The sequence below is a fragment of the Leptodactylus fuscus genome, chromosome 3 (genome assembly GCF_031893055.1).
Source record: "Leptodactylus fuscus isolate aLepFus1 chromosome 3, aLepFus1.hap2, whole genome shotgun sequence".
Taxonomy (NCBI): Eukaryota; Metazoa; Chordata; class Amphibia; order Anura; family Leptodactylidae; genus Leptodactylus; species Leptodactylus fuscus.
Window position 1 is genome coordinate 73480657 of NC_134267.1, and position 18803 is coordinate 73499459.

General features: G+C 43.0%; 1 protein-coding gene across 3 annotated transcripts in view; it reads right to left on the reverse strand.

The window, feature by feature from the left end:
• The window catches only part of CEP170 (centrosomal protein 170), a 180733-nt gene extending 162230 nt beyond the window's left edge, over positions 1-18503 (reverse strand). For all 3 annotated transcript variants that reach the window (XM_075267759.1, XM_075267758.1, XM_075267757.1), the window contains exon 1: positions 18320-18503. The gene's annotated coding sequence lies outside the window, so the exon portion shown is untranslated. The remainder of the gene's footprint in view (positions 1-18319) is intronic.
• Between the last annotated feature and the right edge of the window lie 300 nt (positions 18504-18803).

Below are 18803 nucleotides of genomic sequence, written 5' to 3' on the forward strand. Positions count from 1 at the left end.
ACACTTGCACAAAGTCATGAATTACCGTATATACTCGAGTATACTCCCAGTATAAACTGGGAAAATTTATTGACTCGAGTATAAGCCGAGGGGGGTAAATGCAGCAGCTATTGGAAAATTTAAAAAATTAAAATGGTCGGAGTTTTTGGGTGCAGTAGGTGCTGGGGAAGGGGAGGGGAGGGGGTGTTTTGGTTGTCTGTCTGCCCCTTCCCTGAGCTTGAGGACTGAGTTTTTTTTTTCCCCTCTACTTCGAATTCAGCCTGGCTGAATATAGGGTATCTGCAGTGCTCCTATTAACCCCTTCCCGACGGAACAGGAGCACTGCAGATACCCTATATTCAGTAGTCCAGGCACTTACACATTAGGTATCCCTGTGTCTGAATGTGTTTCACAGTAATTTTCTACTTTTATATGTATTCTAGGAAAGAAGTGATTTAGAACTTTTATTTTATTATTATATATTTTTTTTAAAGTTTCTTTTTTTTCACTATTTTATGGGAGATTAAATACATTACTATTTTGCTGGACTCAAGTATAAGCTGAGGGGGGCTTTTTTAGCACATAAACTGTGGTGAAAAACTCGGCTTATACTGGAGTATATACGTAAAAATTTACAATTTCACCTAACCCATGTCCTGCCAATACCTAAGCTGTCTACAGTAAAATACGCCTCTAGTGATATCTGTTACACACTAAAATAATAGTAATAACGACGCATTGATAAAACTTTTATAGCGGGATAGAAAACAATATTTTTGTGTAAAGCTCTATTTAATTTGCATGCACAAAATGGGTTGGCACATTTCTGCGATTTTAGTGTTTGTTAACACCCGCCCCTGTAAATGTTTACATGTGTGGTATGTATGAACTCCTCACATGTTGCAGTTTTTTGGAAAGTACATTTGGTTTGCATAAAGTGATTGTTTGAGCCACACTTTAGTGGCAAATTTGAATTTTTGTGCAGTTTTTGCTTGTAATCTCTGTTTGCTGCAAAGTTGCATGAAGGTGGTTATGTATACGAAATATTAAGTTGTGTTTTTATATATGGTATGCTGTGTGATCTCAATAAAGTTAGACTTTGATGTCAGTTTGCTAGGTGCAGTATAAGGTACATAAGGTCAATGTCATGGCCTGCTAACAGTCCAGATCTCAATCCAATTGAAAATGCCTTTTAAAATGCCTTTAATTTTTTGTCATGGCGGAGGGAGAACCGGCATCCCAGCTTCAGGTACAGTTTCCCCTCCTTGCTGGTTCCCAAGATGGCGGCCGCAATGGGTCGGCATCGCTTCAAACCTCCTCCCTCCAGACTCCTCAGCCATCCACAGTGCCCCAACCTCTCTCCTGCCTCTGCCCCTGGCGGCCTTCACCGGATCACTGGCCCTTTCTCCTTTTCATCTGACAGGCTGTGTTCCCCTGGCACTACCTCCTCCCCCCAGCCTCTGTTGCAGGACTCTGTGAAATACATGGGGACTCCTACTGCTCTGCCTGGCAGGGCCCCGCAAGATGTCTGGCTCTCCTCTGGGGGTCCCCTCTCATCAGTTATGAGGGGTCTCGGTCCACCTCTGCTAACCCTGGACCCGACGCTCCATTCTGGTCAGCCTCCTCCTGGCTCTAAATCCATCTCGGCCAGTTTAGATCAGGACTTTACCTTTACTCCAGCGGCCCTCCGTTCTCCATTCTCCTCTAACTTGTCTGACACCTCACTCCAAGATGCTGCATCGGGGTCTCACCATTCTACATGTCCTAAATTGTCAGATATATGGGATCTTCTTCATACTGTGCCTACTAAGTCGGACTTGGAGTCCATTGTCTGCAGAGTTGAGGAAAAGCAGGAGAGGATCCTGTCACAGTTTAAGTCGGAGCTCCAATCTCTGCCGGCTCGAGTCGCCACCCAGCAACTGCAGACGGCGTCTATTAATCAACGCCTTACAGCTGTGGAGCAGTCCCTGTCCGCTCAACGTTCCTTAAACCGTCACATTCATCTTCAGGTAGATGATCAGGAGAACAGGGGCGGCGAAACAATATCAAGCTGCGTTGAATCCCTAAATCCATCCCCCTGGCGGAGCTCCGGTTTGCTGTCTCTTCCATCCTCAACACGGTTCTCTCCTGTCCTATGGACACCGAGATTAACCTTGACAGAGTCCACTGTGTGCTGGGTCCCCATCATGCGGCTTCTACTGAACCACGAGACGTCCTCTGCCGGGTCCACTTTTTCAGAGAAAAAGAGGACTTCCTTCAGGCCGCATGGAAGCGCGGTCCTATCCTATTCCTAGACAGTCCAGTGCAGCTGCTCCCGGATGTCTCCAGTCACACACTGGCCAAGCGCATACTTCTGAAGGAGGTTCTGCAAGCGGTTCTGGATGGAGTGCTACCTATCACTGGGGTCAGCCCTTCCACTTCAAATACGCCGTAATGGTGTTCTGTTTGCCTTGCATTCCCCGGACCAAGTGTCTTCCCTGGTGCAGTTTTTGGATCTTCCTGACCTGACCTTACCGGACTGCCTGGACTATCCCCTCCCCCTGCTCCATCAGCTAGACACCCGCCATCTTCCTCCCTGGCCCGCCAGTCACTTTGTGCGGAGAAGTCCGTTTTGCCACTTCCTTGAAGGAGATTTCGCTTCAGTACAGCTCTTTTCAGAGACTTTGTTTAGTTGTTGGATTCCATTGTGCCTTTTACTTATGCCTTGTTTTTCTTTTTACCTTATCTCCTCGATTGTTAAGGTTTTTTTCTCTATTTTGTCCTGGTGGCGCCGATCTCGGGTTTCGACTCGAGGTGGCCCCCTTCGGGGATGCTCGCCTGCCCCTCGCCTGGTTTGCTGAGCCCTGATGGCTTTTCTGGACCGGCCTTGCGCCCTTGGTCTCGGACCCCTCTTTTCCATTTTTTCCTGCCCTCGGGCACTCAGTTTTGCTGCCTGGGGATTGGGTAGCACTTTATTGGAGTTACACCTCCCCCGTTAGTTAGGTTTGGCAGCTCTTTGGGTGCGTACTGCGGTGTGCACCCAAGACCTGCTTTAGTGGGTTTTCCCACTGTTTTTTGTTACCAGTCCTCAGGTTAGCTGTGACTGGAACTAATTGTTTCTTGTTGTTTTGTCCTGCACCACTTCTTCTCTCCTTCTTCTCCCGGGGGTTAGTCTATTGGGTTCTACTTGCTTCTGGTTTCTCCCCCTCCGGACCATCGCCTCTCCTTCTTGGTTTGCTGGATATCAATCTTGTACTATTTTTTTTTTTTTTTTCTCACCAACTCGCAACGTACCTGGTCTCTGTATTTCATTTATAGACTCACTATCAGCAGCAGTTACTTGGAGAAGTGTCTTCCTCTGTTCCTTGTTGGTGCTGTTGTCCGGAGGGGGGCACTCTCTTGCAAACCTTCTGGGATTGCGCTGGGATTCGCGACTTCTGGGAGGGAGCTCTTGGGGTGGTTAGCCAGGCTTTTCGGATTTCTTCCTCATGCTCACCGGTCCTCTTCCTGCTTCACCTTCCGGGCCTCTTTCTCCGTAGGTACCGTGAGTCATCCCTCAGACTCCGTGGCCTCCCCCCTTTTTTTTCTCTCTCTCTCTTCTCCCCCTCTTTCGTTTCCCTCCTTTTTCTTTTCTTTTTTTTTCTCTCTCTTCCTTTCTGCCTCTAGGTGTGTTGTCTTAGATGTTTGACTATTGTGGTCTTGTTTTGTCTTGTCCAGTTGGACGTTTTTATTTGTCTGACTTTGTTTTCTAGGTCCGGTTTTTCCCGTCCTGTCCTGGTCTTGCTTTTTGTTTTGTATTCCTGTAACTTGTTTATAAATAAAGAATTTATAAAAAAAAATAAAAAATACAAAAGTTCAACTCACCCCCTTTCCCTACATCAGATATAAAAGTAAATAAAGAAAAGTAAACACAAAACACATTAGGTATCCCCGTGCTCCGAAATGCCCGAACTATTAAAATCTTTATCCCAACTGTGAATGGCGTAGTGGCAAAAAATAAAAATAAAAAATAGCCAAATAGCATTTTTTAACAACACTTTGTCTCCTATAAAAAAAATTGAATAAAGAGTGATCAAACCAGCAGATTATTCCCCAAATGGTATCAATAAAAACGTCATCTTTTCCCGCATAAAAAGACGCCATATCCTATTTTTCCCGCAGAGTTTTTCGATGCGGGCAAATCAAGGCATTTCCGTACTGTGGGGCTCCAGCCTAAAGGGATATTACCATCTCAAGGATCCTATCTATACTGGTAGCTTATGAAAACTGAAGACTTTTCTTAAATATATTGCTTTAGAAATGCTGCTTTGTTATGCCTCCCATTGTTTACACAGCCTTTCCACAACCATGGACCTGTGAGATAGGACAAGTGACCTCCCTCATTACTCTGCCAAGCAGGACAATCAGTTCAGCTAATTGCAGTTTGCTGATAAAGGGCTCGTTTAAATCTGCGCCCGGGGTCTCTGCTTTCAGGTTTCCGTTTGCTGCCCGAAATTGGACAGGAGACGGAAACCTGCCGGCATTTTTCAAACCCATTCAAATGAATGGATTTGAAGTGTGTCTGGCTGTGAGCGTTTTGAGCTCTCCGTGGCGAAAGTTTTTTTTTTTTTTTTTTTTTTTTTTAAGTGGATACAGAGTTGGACATGCAGAACTTTGTGTCCAGTTTAAAAAAAAAAAAAAAAAAAACGGTTTCGCCGTGGAGAGCTCAAAACGCTCCCCGGCGCTCACAGCCAGGACCCGGTCTGACAGGTTTCCGTCTTCTGCATGCAGAAGACGGAAATCTCAGAACAAAGACCGGACACTGGTGTGAACCCAGCGTCAAGCTGAGTCGGTTGTCTCTCTATGTAAACACAAAGATAAGACCAAGTCCTTCTCTATAAACATGTGGGAAAACACCTTTAAGGCACATTTGGACTGTTTCCTTAAGGGGTTAAACTCTAGTGTAAGCCTTATAATATCTCAAGAAAAAAGGGTTATTAAAAGTTTGATTGCAACATAAAGCAGAGATATGCTAAATTATTTTCATGAAGTATTTTAGGGTAGTATGTAATTGCTTGCCTTTCATATAAAGTCAAAGTTCGAAAACCTGCATTTTTCTCAAAATCTTCACCAAATTTCCATTTATTTACAATCGAAGATAAAACAGATCAACCAAAATTTACTACCAACACGAAGTACAATGTATTACAAAAAAAAAAAAAAAAACACCTCTCAGAACCACATCGATAACTTAAAGAGTCTCAAAGTTAATACCATATAAAAGGACATGTTAGATTTAAAAAATAAGGTCTTGATCATTGCTCCATGTTTTCTTATATAGTTCAGACAGGAGGTCCAAACATTGCCATAAAGTTCAGTAGTAATAATCAACGTGCACAGAAAAGTCTCATACGTATTAATTCACATGAGACTTTATTTCAAAGCGTAAAATTGCCTGCACGGGTTTTTACGACTTCTGTACAGAAATTATTTCATTTATAATGGAGGCCGGAAAACTTATGTATGTACTATGTATTGCTATAATGTATATGGATTTACTGAAAATTTTGTAATCAACTTTATTACAGTTTTCTACTTTCCATTAACAGAAAACAGAGTGTTACTAGGGAGAAAATTAGAACCTAAGGCAAGGTTCACTCCTGACCCTGCTTTGCATTCGGAGATTCCGTCCCTGAATCCACTTGAAAAATGTGGAGAGGAGTCCAGCGGACCCCCATTATAGTCTATAGGCTTTTGACATTTACATTTTTTAGGTCCACAAGCAGACGCAAAGAACGGAAAGCCGAACGCTAGTGTGAACCTAGCGTATGTGTTGATAAAGAGAAGCATCCTATATTCACTCTATTGCCAAATAGGGAAGTCAATTCAAACACTATATCTTTGGTTTTACATTATCTAGAAAAGTGGTTCTGGTACCATATGAAAGCTGAGATTCTGCATGTTAAGCTCAAATTTCTAAAGCTGAATTCATACTTGCATTGGAGTCTCCGTATGTGACACTTTTTTTTTATACTGTCGGGTTTTTCGCCGGTGTTTATGCTTTATGAGCATGTGCAGAAAATAAACAATGTATCAAAACAAAAATTGTGTGAGCTAAACATAACTTTTAATAAATTACTATTTAAAATAGTGCAAAAGTGTGATGGACAAATATTTGGACATAAATTGTTCAAGGTGCACGGATGATCTCTACTTTAATTTTTCATCCCTCTTTTTATCGCACTAATAGTTCTATTGTCCTATAATAATATATCTCCCATCACCTATGTGATATACATGAATAGGTGATATAAGATATTAGTAGCATTAGTTCACTACCGAACCATGAAAGCCGCTTTTAAAGGAACCTAGCCATAATACTGGATTTAACTTTCATTCGGCATATGCACAACTACACAGCTCCTATTCTACGATACTTTTAATTGGGTCAATTAAAATTCAATATGCGAGACAGGAGATGGGTCTTGCACCACAAGACATGACTGATTTTTCAAATCTAGTGGCTCTCATGGAAGAAGGGGAAAGGGAACCAGGATTGGGCCCCTTTTCCAACCTGAGATGTCCATCCACGAGAATGCCACCAGTGGGTGATGGATCCCCTATTGATACATTTTTGAGGGCAGTTATTGACCAGCTCAAGAAAATCCATATTCCTCAGTCCAGAGTAAACTCGAATTTAACAGAAGAAAAGGAGGGTCTGCACAACCTACGGGGTGACGACGGCGTTGTCATAAAACCCTCAGACAAGGAGGGCAACGTCGTCGTCATGTGTCAACATGTGCAGACGTATCCTGAATGAGAGAGAATGCTATCAAAAGCTCTCATCCAATCCAACAGAGAGATATATGAGGGAGCTTAGAACAATCCTCCAGGAAGCATTACACAACAGGATAATTGATGAAAAGAATATGAGTACATGTGCCCAACTACGCCCCAGACAGCGACTTTTTATAGTGTCCCTAAAATCCATAAGGGGACAAACCCCCTAAAGGGACGTCCTATAGTGTCAGGGATAGGAAGCCTGACCCAGAACATCAGCCAGCATGTTGATGTGATACTGAGACCGTATGTGGAGGCCCTACCCTCATACGTGAGAGACACATCTGACGTCCTGTGCAAGTTGGAGGGGGTTACATGTGACAAGCACACCTTTCTGGCGAGTCTGGATTTGGAGGCCCTCTACAGCTCCAGGCATTTTTTGGGTGTTAAGATCATCAAGCCACTGGCTATATAAAAATGTGAGGACAAAATATATATTTTAGGAATGGGTAATCTATAATACGTAGAGTGGTAGGATAGTGTTACCGTATTTGATTCTTCTATCGGGTGTATATACATATAGGCAGGTGAATAATATAATAGAACATTATATCCCATACATTCCCATAAATATCGTGGATTAATAATGGAGATATAACTGTTGAAGTGAATATGTACATCACTGAATTACCTGCCTGGATTTATAGGTCCAGATAGGACAACAGAAAACAGCACTAGTGGGTGCAATCATATTTCAAAATATGATGGAGCTCAATATGTAACTGTATGAGCAAATCGGATACACCAAATATTGGATACACCGTGATATACACTCACCGGCCACTTTATTAGGTACACCATGCTAGTAACGGGTTGGACCCCCTTTTGCCTTCAGAACTGCCTCAATTCTTCGTGGCATAGATTCAACAAGGTGCTGGAAGCATTCCTCAGAGATTTTGGTCCATATTGACATGATGGCATCACACAGTTGCCGCAGATTTGTCGGCTGCACATCCATGATGCGAATCTCCCGTTCCACCACATCCCAAAGATGCTCTATTGGATTGAGATCTGGTGACTGTGGAGGCCATTGGAGTACAGTGAACTCATTGTCATGTTCAAGAAACCAGTCTGAGATGATTCCAGCTTTATGACATGGCGCATTATCCTGCTGAAAGTAGCCATCAAATGTTGGGTACATTGTGGTCATAAAGGGATGGACATGGTCAGCAACAATACTCAGGTAGGCTTTGGCATTGCAACGATGCTCAATTGGTACCAAGGGGCCCAAAGAGTGCCAAGAAAATATTCCCCACACCATGACACCACCACCACCAGCCTGAACCGTTGATACAAGGCAGGATGGATCCATGCTTTCATGTTGTTGACGCCAAATTCTGACCCTACCATCCGAATGTCGCAGCAGAAATCGAGACTCATCAGACCAGGCAACGTTTTTCCAATCTTCAATTGTCCAATTTCGATGAGCTTGTGCAAATTGTAGCCTCAGTTTCCTGTTCTTAGCTGAAAGGAGTGGCACCCGGTGTGGTCTTCTGCTGCTGTAGCCCATCTGCCTCAAAGTTCGACGTACTGTGCGGCGTTCAGAGATGCTCTTCTGGCTACCTTGGTTGTAACGGGTGGCTATTTGAGTCACTGTTGCCTTTCTATCAGCTCGAACCAGTCTGGCCATTCTCCTCTGACCTCTGGCATCAACAACACATTTCCGCCCACAGAACTGCCGCTCACTGGATGTTTTTTCTTTTTCGGACCATTCTCTGTAAACCCTAGAGATGGTTGTGCATGAAAATCCCAGTAGAACAGCAGTTTCTGAAATACTCAGACCAGCCCTTCTGGCACCAACAACCATGCCACGTTCAAAGGCACTCAAATCACCTTTCTTCCCCATACTGATGCTCAGTTTGAACTGCAGGAGATTGTCTTGACCATGTCTACATGCACTGAGTTGCCACCATGTGATTGGCTGATTAGAAATTAAGTGTTAACGAACAGTTGGACAGGTGTACCTAATAAAATGGCCGGTGAGTGTATAAAAACCACTATAAAGGAGTACTTAGGATCGTGCTGAAACAATAGCATGAGCTAATTGGAGATATTGGATACATCGTGATACATAAAAAAAACACTATAAAGGAGTACTTGGGATCGTGCTGAAATAATAGCATGATATAAGAGTACAATAGATTACCATTATGTAGGAACATTAACATCATTGATTGCACACACCGAAATGGCATTATGGTGACATCTTGACACTGAACACTTGTAACATTGAGGAAATATTGTCTGCTTAGAAATTCCCTGCAAACATGCTAAGTGCATTCATATGCCAGCATGTTAGTATCCAACCAGAGCCTGTGGCATTGATATACGAAGACCGCACGGTCGGAAGCATGTCGTACTGACACTCCCATATTCCGATTGGCTGGGACTCGGCTTACATCACGGGGGATGGGCGGAACTTTTGCTATATAAACTTGAACTGCCGGCAGCGCCTTCGTGGCCACATTAGCCGAGGAGGAGAGGCTGGAGCTTACTGCTGGACGGCAGAAGCCCAGGCTCCCCCAGAAAACTATATTTATTGCCTATATTTATTGCCTATTGAAATGAAATCCTGAGTGGGTGGAAACGCGTAGGTATAGTATATCTTATCATAGGGCAAGAGCAATACCCGCCGAAAACAGGCATATATTACTGACAGCCACGGCATAGCACAACTCAGCTCAAGCAGCAAGGACTTAGTGACACTTCACGATACTCCAATACAGAAGTTGCAGCTGCGATATATCGGAGTTTACATCGTGGTGCTACATAGATCATATGATGGCACACTGAGGCAGGGTGTATGGTAACATAACAAGTGGGGATAAATACTTATTGCAGGGTGGGTTATTAGTGATATCAGTATTCAACAGCTGGGTAGCAACTTAACCCATTACCCTAATATTCCCCACAAGCCGCAGTGTGCATATATACAGATACAAGTTGAGTATAGAGCAGGCAAGAAAACATACAATTAAGCTGCCTGAGCTCATGTGCACTATTGCCAATGATTTACTCTGATAGCACCTGCTAGGAGGTAGATCGCACGTATAGGAGCATGTAACATTCATCTTGAATAGGAGCTGTGTAGTTGTGCATATGCCGAATGAAAGTTAAATCCAGTATTTTGGCAAGGTTCCTTTAAAAGTGGCTTTCGTGGTTCGGTAGTGAACTAATGCTACTAATATCTTACATCACCTTTTCACGTATCACATAGGTGATGGGAGATATATTATATTAGGACAAATAGGACAATAGAACTATTGGTGCGATAAAAAGATGGATGAAAAATTAAACGAGAGATCATCCGTGCACCTTGAACAATTTATGTCCAAATATTTGTCCATCACACTTTTGCACTATTTTAAATAGTAATTTATTAAAAGTTATGTTTTAGCTCACACAATTTTTGTTTTGATACATTGTGAACATTAGTGGGAGTAACCTCATTCCCTCTTTGGTGTTGTTGGCAGAAAATAAACAGACACAAAATAACAGACAGTAACTGATGGCTATCAGTTAGGATGTCTTTAGAGAGCATAGCGCACCGCTCTTTTAGACACGTATATACGTGTCCGAGCGCGGCGCTTCAAAACAGGGCCCATTGATTTCAATGGGTGCTAATATACGCGTGCTACCCATTGAAATCAATCGGAGGCTTTTTTACCTATTGATTTAAATGAGTAGTGCGCGTATATCGGCAGCCATTGAAATCAATGTGCTCTGTTTTGAAGCGCCGCGCTCGGACACGTGTATACGTGTCTAAAGGAGCGGCGTACTACGCCGTGTGAAGGTACCCTTACTGTCCGTTAGAAGTCTGTTGCCCATAGACTTCAATGTTAAATATATAACGGACACTTGCTGTCTCTTTTTTCAAATGGACAGAAAAGTCCTGCATGTAGGATTTTTTTTGTCTGCTTGAAAAAACAGACACAAAATAAATTCCCATTGAAATTAATGGAAATTTCAGATGGACCAGCTAGAGTCCGTTGCTAAAAACGTGTAACGGATAATAGCCACAGAAACTGCTGACGGAATCCAACGGTAGTGTGAACGCCCCCTAACAGAAATAAAAAAATAATTCAAAGTAGCATGCAAGAGTCCATGTTTTTGCAGGGTTTTTTTCACCACTTGCCTCCCTAAAAAAAAAAAAAAAAAAAATTGAAATATGATCAAAACTTGAGATATTAACCATTAATGTATTACAATAGAAAAGAATTTCCGGCACAGTCCAAAATAGAACAGTACAAAATAATCAACAGTAAAATAGAAAATAAAATAAAAAAGACGAAAATCATAACCACAACCAGATCGATAGATACTGGGAACATAATTATACATACAGTCCTATGAAAAAGTTTGGGCACCCCAATTAATCTTAATCATTTTTAGTTCTAAATATTTTGGTGTTTGCAACAGCCATTTCAGTTTGATATATCTAATAACTGATGGACACAGTAATATTTCAGGATTGAAATGAGGTTTATTGTACTAACAGAAAATGCGCAATATGCATTAAACCAAAATTTGACCGGTGCAAAAATATGGGCACCTCAACAGAAAAGTGACATTAATATTTAGTACATCCTCCTTTTGCAAAGATAACAGCCTCTAGTCGCTTCCTGTAGCTTTTAATCAGTTCCTGGATGAAGGTATTTTGGACCATTTCTTTCTACAAAACAATTCAAGTTCAGTTAAGTTTGATGGTCGCCGAACATGGACAGCCCGCTCTCAAATGATCTGAAAACAAAGATTGTTCAACATAGTTGTTCAGGGGAAGGATACAAAACGTTGTCTCAGAGATTTAACCTGTCAGTTCCCACTGTGAGGAACATAGTAAGGAAATGGAAGACCACAGGGACAGTTCTTGTTAAGCCCAGAAGTGGCAGGCCAAGAAAAATATCAGAAAGGCAGAGAAGAAGAATGGTGAGAACAGTCGAGGACAATCCACAGACCACCTCCAAAGAGCTGCAGCATCATCTTGCTGCAGATGGTGTCACTGTGCATCGGTAACAATACAGCGCACTTTGCACAAGGAGAAGCTGTATGGGAGAGTGATGAGAAAGAAGCCGTTTTTGCACGTACGCCACAAATAGAGTTGCCTGAGGTATGCAAAAGCACATTTGGAGAAGCCAACTTCATTTTGGAAACAAAGATTGAGTTGTTTGGTTATAAAAAAAAAAGGCGTTATGCATGGCGTCCAAAAAGAAACAGCATTCCAAGAAAAACACTTGCTACCCACTGTAAAATTTGGTGGAGGTTCCATCATGCTTTGGGGCTGTGTGGCCAATGCCGGCACCGGGAATCTTGTTAAAGTTGAGGGTCGCATGGATTCCACTCAGTATCAGCAGATTCTTGAGAATAATGTTCAAGAAACAGTGACGAAGTTGAAGTTACGCCGGGGATGGATATTTCAGCAAGACAATGATCCAAAATACTGCTCCAAATCAACTCAAGCATTCATGCAGAGGAACAATTACAATGTTCTGGAATGGCCATCCCAGTCCCCAGACCTGAATATCATTGAACATCTGTGGGATGATTTGAAGCGGGCTGTCCATGCTCGGCGACCATCTAACTTAACTGAACTTGAATTGTTTGTCCAAAATACCTTTATCCAGGATCCAGGAACTGATTAAAAGCTACAGGAAGCGACTAGAGGCTGTTATCTTTGCAAAAGGAGGATCTACTAAATATTAATGTCACTTTTCTGTTGAGGTGCCCATACTTTTGCACCGGTCAAATTTTGGTTTAATGCATATTGCACATTTTCTGTTAGTACAATAAACCTCATTTCAATCCTGAAATATTACTGTGTCCATCAGTTATTAGATATATCAAACTGAAATGGCTGTTGCAAATACCAAAATATTTAGAACTAAAAATGATTAAGATTAATAGGGGTGCCCAAACTTTTTCATAGGACTGTATAAGTATAAATGCTGCTATCTGGGACATAAAGTTTCCGGTACTGACCGGTAAGATTGTACAGGATTTTACTTTTGGGACCCTTTACCCATTGTAATAGCAAGCTGGGCACCCTTCCTCTCTTGTCAGCCAACCTACTATATTGTATCTATCTGTGTCTTAATTTTTGAATGACATTGCACCTATATTGACAATTGGATCATCCGATACAGTACTCTATTCCTATGAAACCTCCGTGGAAACTTTATGTATAAGGGCTCGTTCACATCTGCGCCCGGGAGTCCGTTCTGCAGGTTTCCGTTTCCTGCACAAAACTGGGCAGGAGACGGAAACCTTCCGGCATCTTTTCAAACCCATTCATTTGAATGGGTTTGAAAAGTGTCCGGCTGTGAGAGCCGGTGAGCGTTTTATGCTCTCCGCGGTGAAACCGTATTTTTTTTAAACCGGACACAGTCAGACATCTAGTACTCTGTGTCCGGTTTAAAAAACCTGCTTTCGCCGCGGAGCGCATAAAACACTCACCGGCGCTCATGGCTGGACTCGGAGTGCCGAACGCTGGTGTGAACCCAGCGTAATTATGTTCACAGTATCTATCGATCTGGTTGTGGGTGTGATTTTCGTCTTTTTTATTTTTACTGTTGATTATTTTCTACTGTTCTATTTTGTATTGATTACTTGTTTTCTATATTTGTATATGTTTTCTCAAGACACACTGATGATGATCTGCACTAGACCGAAACGTCTACTGTTCATTGTCGAATGTTAATAAATATACACTGGTGGAAGTTACTACTTTGAGTGCTGGAAATTCTTTTCTATTGTACTACTATGGCCGTGAGATGCCTTTTCCGGGCACCATATGCCTAAACGACCGACTGACGGTATATTATTGTTATTGTTAATACATAAATGTATTATAACTAGCCCTGCAAAACAATGTCCCTTAGGCTAACTTCACATCTGTACTGGAGTCTCCATTAGGGTATGTTCACACAGTTTTTTGACGCGTTTTTTTTTTTTACATAAGGCTTTTTTGGAGCGTTTTTAGGTTTTTTTGCTCCAGCACAGTATATGGACCTGGAAACTTTTCTTTGAAAAACGCTAGCGGTTTTTGAAGCGGTTTTTGCAAAAACCGCGTCAAGAACCATGCCGCAGTTTTTCCGCCTCCCATTGGGTTTTTCCAGGCGAAATTCACCTGAAGATAGGTCATGCTGCTTTGTTTTCTGCTAGCTGAAAAAACGTTAGTGGAAAAAAAAAGCCAGCGGCTCCCATTGAAATGAATGGGAGGCATTTTTTGCAGCTGGATTTTGAGGCAGATTCCGCATCAAAATCCACTGGCAAAAAACTCCATGAGAACAGTCTTAGACTCCACAAAAAAAATTGGCAGATACATAAGTTCTGTACGCAGTATAAAAACAGCAAACACCCGATGGACCCCATTATAGTCTACGGGGTCTGCCAGTGTCCCCTGGAGTACCCGAAAAATGAAGAGCACAGCACAGATGTGAACTTAGGCCCTATTCACATCTGCGTTTGGGACCCCCCCCCCCCTAACGTAAACTTATCCGCATAAAAAAGCGGTTACCTAAGGAAACCCGTGGGCCCATTTGGTTTCCACACGAAGCATGCGGAGACAATAGTCCTGCAAGCAGCACTTAGCCATACACATAGCATTGTACAAATAGGATTTTACCATTTTGTACAAAGGGATTTTACCGTTAAAATAGAATTTTTTCTCGTTGACACATAAGAATAGTCTTAAGAAAGGCTATTCTTTTTCTCAGCCGAGACGAAGGAACGTATAGTTCCGAAACGCGTCGCCTTGTACACAGCAGGCCAGACTCCAAGTTACCATGTAACTTTTTTAATCTATGGACAAAAATAAAAGTTAAATTTTAAGCTACGGATATCCGTCTTCTATTAAAAGTCCTTTCGGCAGTAGCTGGCAAGTTTTATCTTGGATATTTTGGAAACTATTCTTTTTCTACCTTTAGATGTCTTCTCCGCACCGCCGTTCGGTTTAAATCCCGATTTTCGTCGGTATGCAGATGAGTTCTCTTGCAGCACTGGGGGCATCCCTAATGCTGCGATAGAGTTCTCTTGCAGCATAGGGGATGCCCCGAGTGCTGCGAGAGAACTCATTTGCATACCGACGAAAACCGGGATTTATACCGAACGGCGGCGTGTAGAAGACATCTAAAGGTAGGAGAAGAATAGCCTTTCTTAAGACAAGGCTATTCCTACGGGTCAACGAAAAATCTATCGTTGGGAAGTCTTTTTTTTAACTAAGCACTTCCTTGCATAGCCTTTAAAAAGGTTATTCCACACCTACCTTTTGTATGTAAATCGCCTCAATGGTTTTTTAATGAGCCCGTTTTTTTTTTAAATTCATATGCTAATTAGCCTCTCAGTGCACCCCGGAAGTCTCATCGTGCACCCTCTGCCTATTCTTTCCTATGTATGTATTCAGCACAGGCTGCTGCTGCTGACTTCCTGTTTGCACACACAGATAGGAAAGAATAGAAGAGACGAAGGCTGCTGGGAACTTCCTTTGCTGGCTGGAAGCTAATTAGCATATGAATAAAAATGGGCTCATTCAAAAGCCACTGAGGCAATTTACATACAAAAGGTATGTGTGAAATAGCATTTCTAAAGGTTATGCATGTAGCAAGCCTTTAAAAAAAAAAAAGTCACAAGTGTTGCAATTTGGCAACACAAAGAAATATTTGCTTTCCTCAAAATTTTATTTATTTATTTAAGCGCATGCATTAAAAACGCTGCAAACTGAAGGAAAACTACATCACTTCTATGGTAATGAAGGATGTAGATCCTTCATTCCAATAGAAGTGAATGGAACAGTGAATGGAACAGTGGTTGTGTATGTGCAGTACAACTCCATTCACAAAGGCAACCCCTGTTTTTTGAGGGGCGCTTAAGATAGGGGATAACTACTGTACATAGAAAAGCCTCTTTAAGCAGAAACCCTATGAAGCAAGAGTGCAAGGGAACACTCTTTAAAGAGGACCTTTCACCATTTTTCCCAAAGGCAGTTCTATATACTGCCGGAAAGCTGACAGTGCGCTGAGTTCAGCGCACTGTCGGCTTTCCTGATCTGTGCCCGGTGTGAAGAGCTTACGGTCCGGTACTACAGCTCTTCTATGGTCAGAAGGGCGTTTCTGACCATTAGCCAGGAACGTCCTTCTGCCTCGCGGCGCCAATCGCGCTGTGCTGTGGAGCCGGGAGGAACGCCCCCCTCCCTCTGCTCACACAGCTTGTCTATAGACGAGCATTATCAGGGAGGGAGGGGGGAGTTCCTCCCGGCTCCACAGCACAGCGCGATTGGCGCCGCGAGGCAGAAGGACGTTCCTGGCTAATGGTCAGAAACGCCCTTCTGACCATAGAAGAGCTACGGTACCGGACCGTAAGCTCTTCACACCGGGCACAGATCGGGAAAGCCGACAGTGCGCTGAACTCAGCGCACTGTCAGCTTTCCGGCAGTATATAGAACTGCCTTTGGGAAAAATGGTGAAAGGTCCTCTTTAAAGGGGCTCTATCATTGGTAAAAGTAATTTTTTAACTAAGCACATCCTTACATAGCCTTTAGAAAGGCTATGCCACATGTACCTTTAGTATGTAAATTGCCTCAATGGTTTTTGAATGAGCCCGTTTTTATTCATATGCTAATTAGCTTCCAGCCAGCACAGGAAGTTCCCAGCAGCACTCCTCTTTGCTTTTCTTTCCTATATGTGTGTGTGCAAACAGGAAGCAGCCTGTTCTGTATACATACATAGGAAAGAATCGCCAGAGGGTGTACAATGAGACTTCCGGGGGGCCCCAAGAGGTTAATTAGCATATGAATAAAAACTGGCTCATTCAAAAACCACTGAGGCGATTAAACATACAAAAGGTATGTGTGGAATAGCCTTTCTAAAGGCTATGCAAGAAAGTGCTTAGTTAAAAGTGACTTTTCTCAATGATAGGAAAGGACGACCAGTGGATGGAAAGGATACTGCGCTACTCCTCAGAATGTTGAATTAATATGCACTTTATTTGAGGTTCTTTACACACGACGCTACGGGACAGCGTTTCGGGGATTACCCCTTTTTCCAAGTGTACAACCAATATACATGTATCCTTGGATTGAAGCACTGACTGTCTGTCCATCTCCATACTTATATTGGCCCTACTGCCAAAACTGCGACTGCAAGATCCTCCAGCTATGGCCACTACATCTAATATTTTATTGAGGACACAGACAAACAGGAATCTGAAGGTGAAACCATGCTCAATGATAGAGCCCCTTTAAAGAGGACCTTTCATGTCCTCAGGCACAATGCGGTTTTATATACTGCTAGATGACAGCTTAGCATCATCGCTGGGCAGTAAGGAACGCCCCCTCTGACAGTACACTACTTTCCGGGTGTTCCTCACAGCCCAGCTAGACTATCAGGAATGCCCTTCTGACAGTGCGCAGACAACAGTGCCATTATAACGGCATTGATATCTCCAGCCCTGGAGCACATAACGGGAAAGCCAACAGTACGCTGAATTCAGCGCACTGTCTGCTTTCTAGAGGTATATAAAACCGCATGTGTAGGGGGACATGAAAGGTCTTCTTTAAAGGGATTCTACCACTAAATAGCTATTTTTTCTGCTTTAGACGTCGGAATAGCGTTTAGAAAGGCTATTCGGCTATTTGTCACTTACCGTACATGGTCTCCGCAGTGCCGTTCCTTAGAGGAGTGAGTGTCTGTACACTTTTACCGGTATGCTAATGAGTTCTCTTACTGAGCATGCGCAGTACGCTCTGTTCGCCGAAGACTTCGAGGAGCGAGTCGGCTCTACTAGTGTCTCGCTGGCAGAGCAGACTGCGCAGGCGTCGGAGCTGACGCAGAAGGAAGACAACAGAGAAGGAGAGGATGGAGCTGAAGAAGGAGGCGTCGCTGGAGAGAGTTCACGGGCAGCAGTGGGGCCGCCCCCATTGCCGTTTGAGCGCTGGGGCCCACCCCCATTGCTGCGAGAGAACTCATTAGCATACCGGTAAAAGCCATGATTTCTAAGGAACGGCGCCGTGGAGACCATGTCTAAAGGTAAGAGATGCATAGCCTTTCTAAAGGCTATTCAGACGTCTAAAGCAGAAAAAAATAGCTATTTAGTGGTAGAATCCCTTTAAGGACATTTGTTTTCTTAAATACAGATGATCCTTATTACATGTAGTACTCTTCTATACACTGCCCCAAACTCAGCCCAAATATTATATTATCAGACAGCAACTATTAAGACTCTTGAGTCCTTCTACCATGTAACATCAGATGATTTGTCACAAGCAACAATCGTGTAGTTGAATGAGAGCCCAAAACCTGCTAGCCGTCATGATAGTCTAGCACATAAATGACCAGCGTACATGGGCACAGGCGAGGCATAAAAGCACAAGTAACAGCCCCGCTTTGTTCTAGGGAGTTAAGATACATTTAAGGATGCAAGCCAATAAATCGCACCATATTACTATATAGACGTAAACACACGGTGGGTAATAAAGGAATCTTCTGCGGACACAAAACCGCAACTCCGCTAAAACATGATAAAGGCCGCTAGGTTTCCAGTCATCACTCACCGCCAACACGTCGCCACGCCTTTGTTCTGCTCCAGGACTTATATAGTTAATTAATAAGTCTGCCGTTTCGATAAATTACCTCCCACGTATGACGAGATGAAGGCTGTCAACGGCAATCGACGACTAACGGCACCGACAAGAAGGGCGGGACTCGGATGATGGAGGGGAAGAGAGCGAGACACAGACACACCATTTACAGAGCATGCGCACTGAGCTGTTACGTTCCCTGCAACGTTTGGTCAGGGGGAGGGTGTGTGGTACTGCTAGGCATACGATTTAAATGGCAAGTCAGTGTCTAGCAGATTCGTTTAGCGGTTACTCGGTACAAACGCCTTGGCTAGGACTCAATTCACTACAAACGTCCATTCACTTCCCTTCTAGTATAATGAGCCAGCTAGATCTTTTGTATTCTAGAGTGTATGTGAAGAACTGCAGAGTTATGATAAACTCAGGACTGGTTTTAGAAAACGTTTGGAAACGTAAG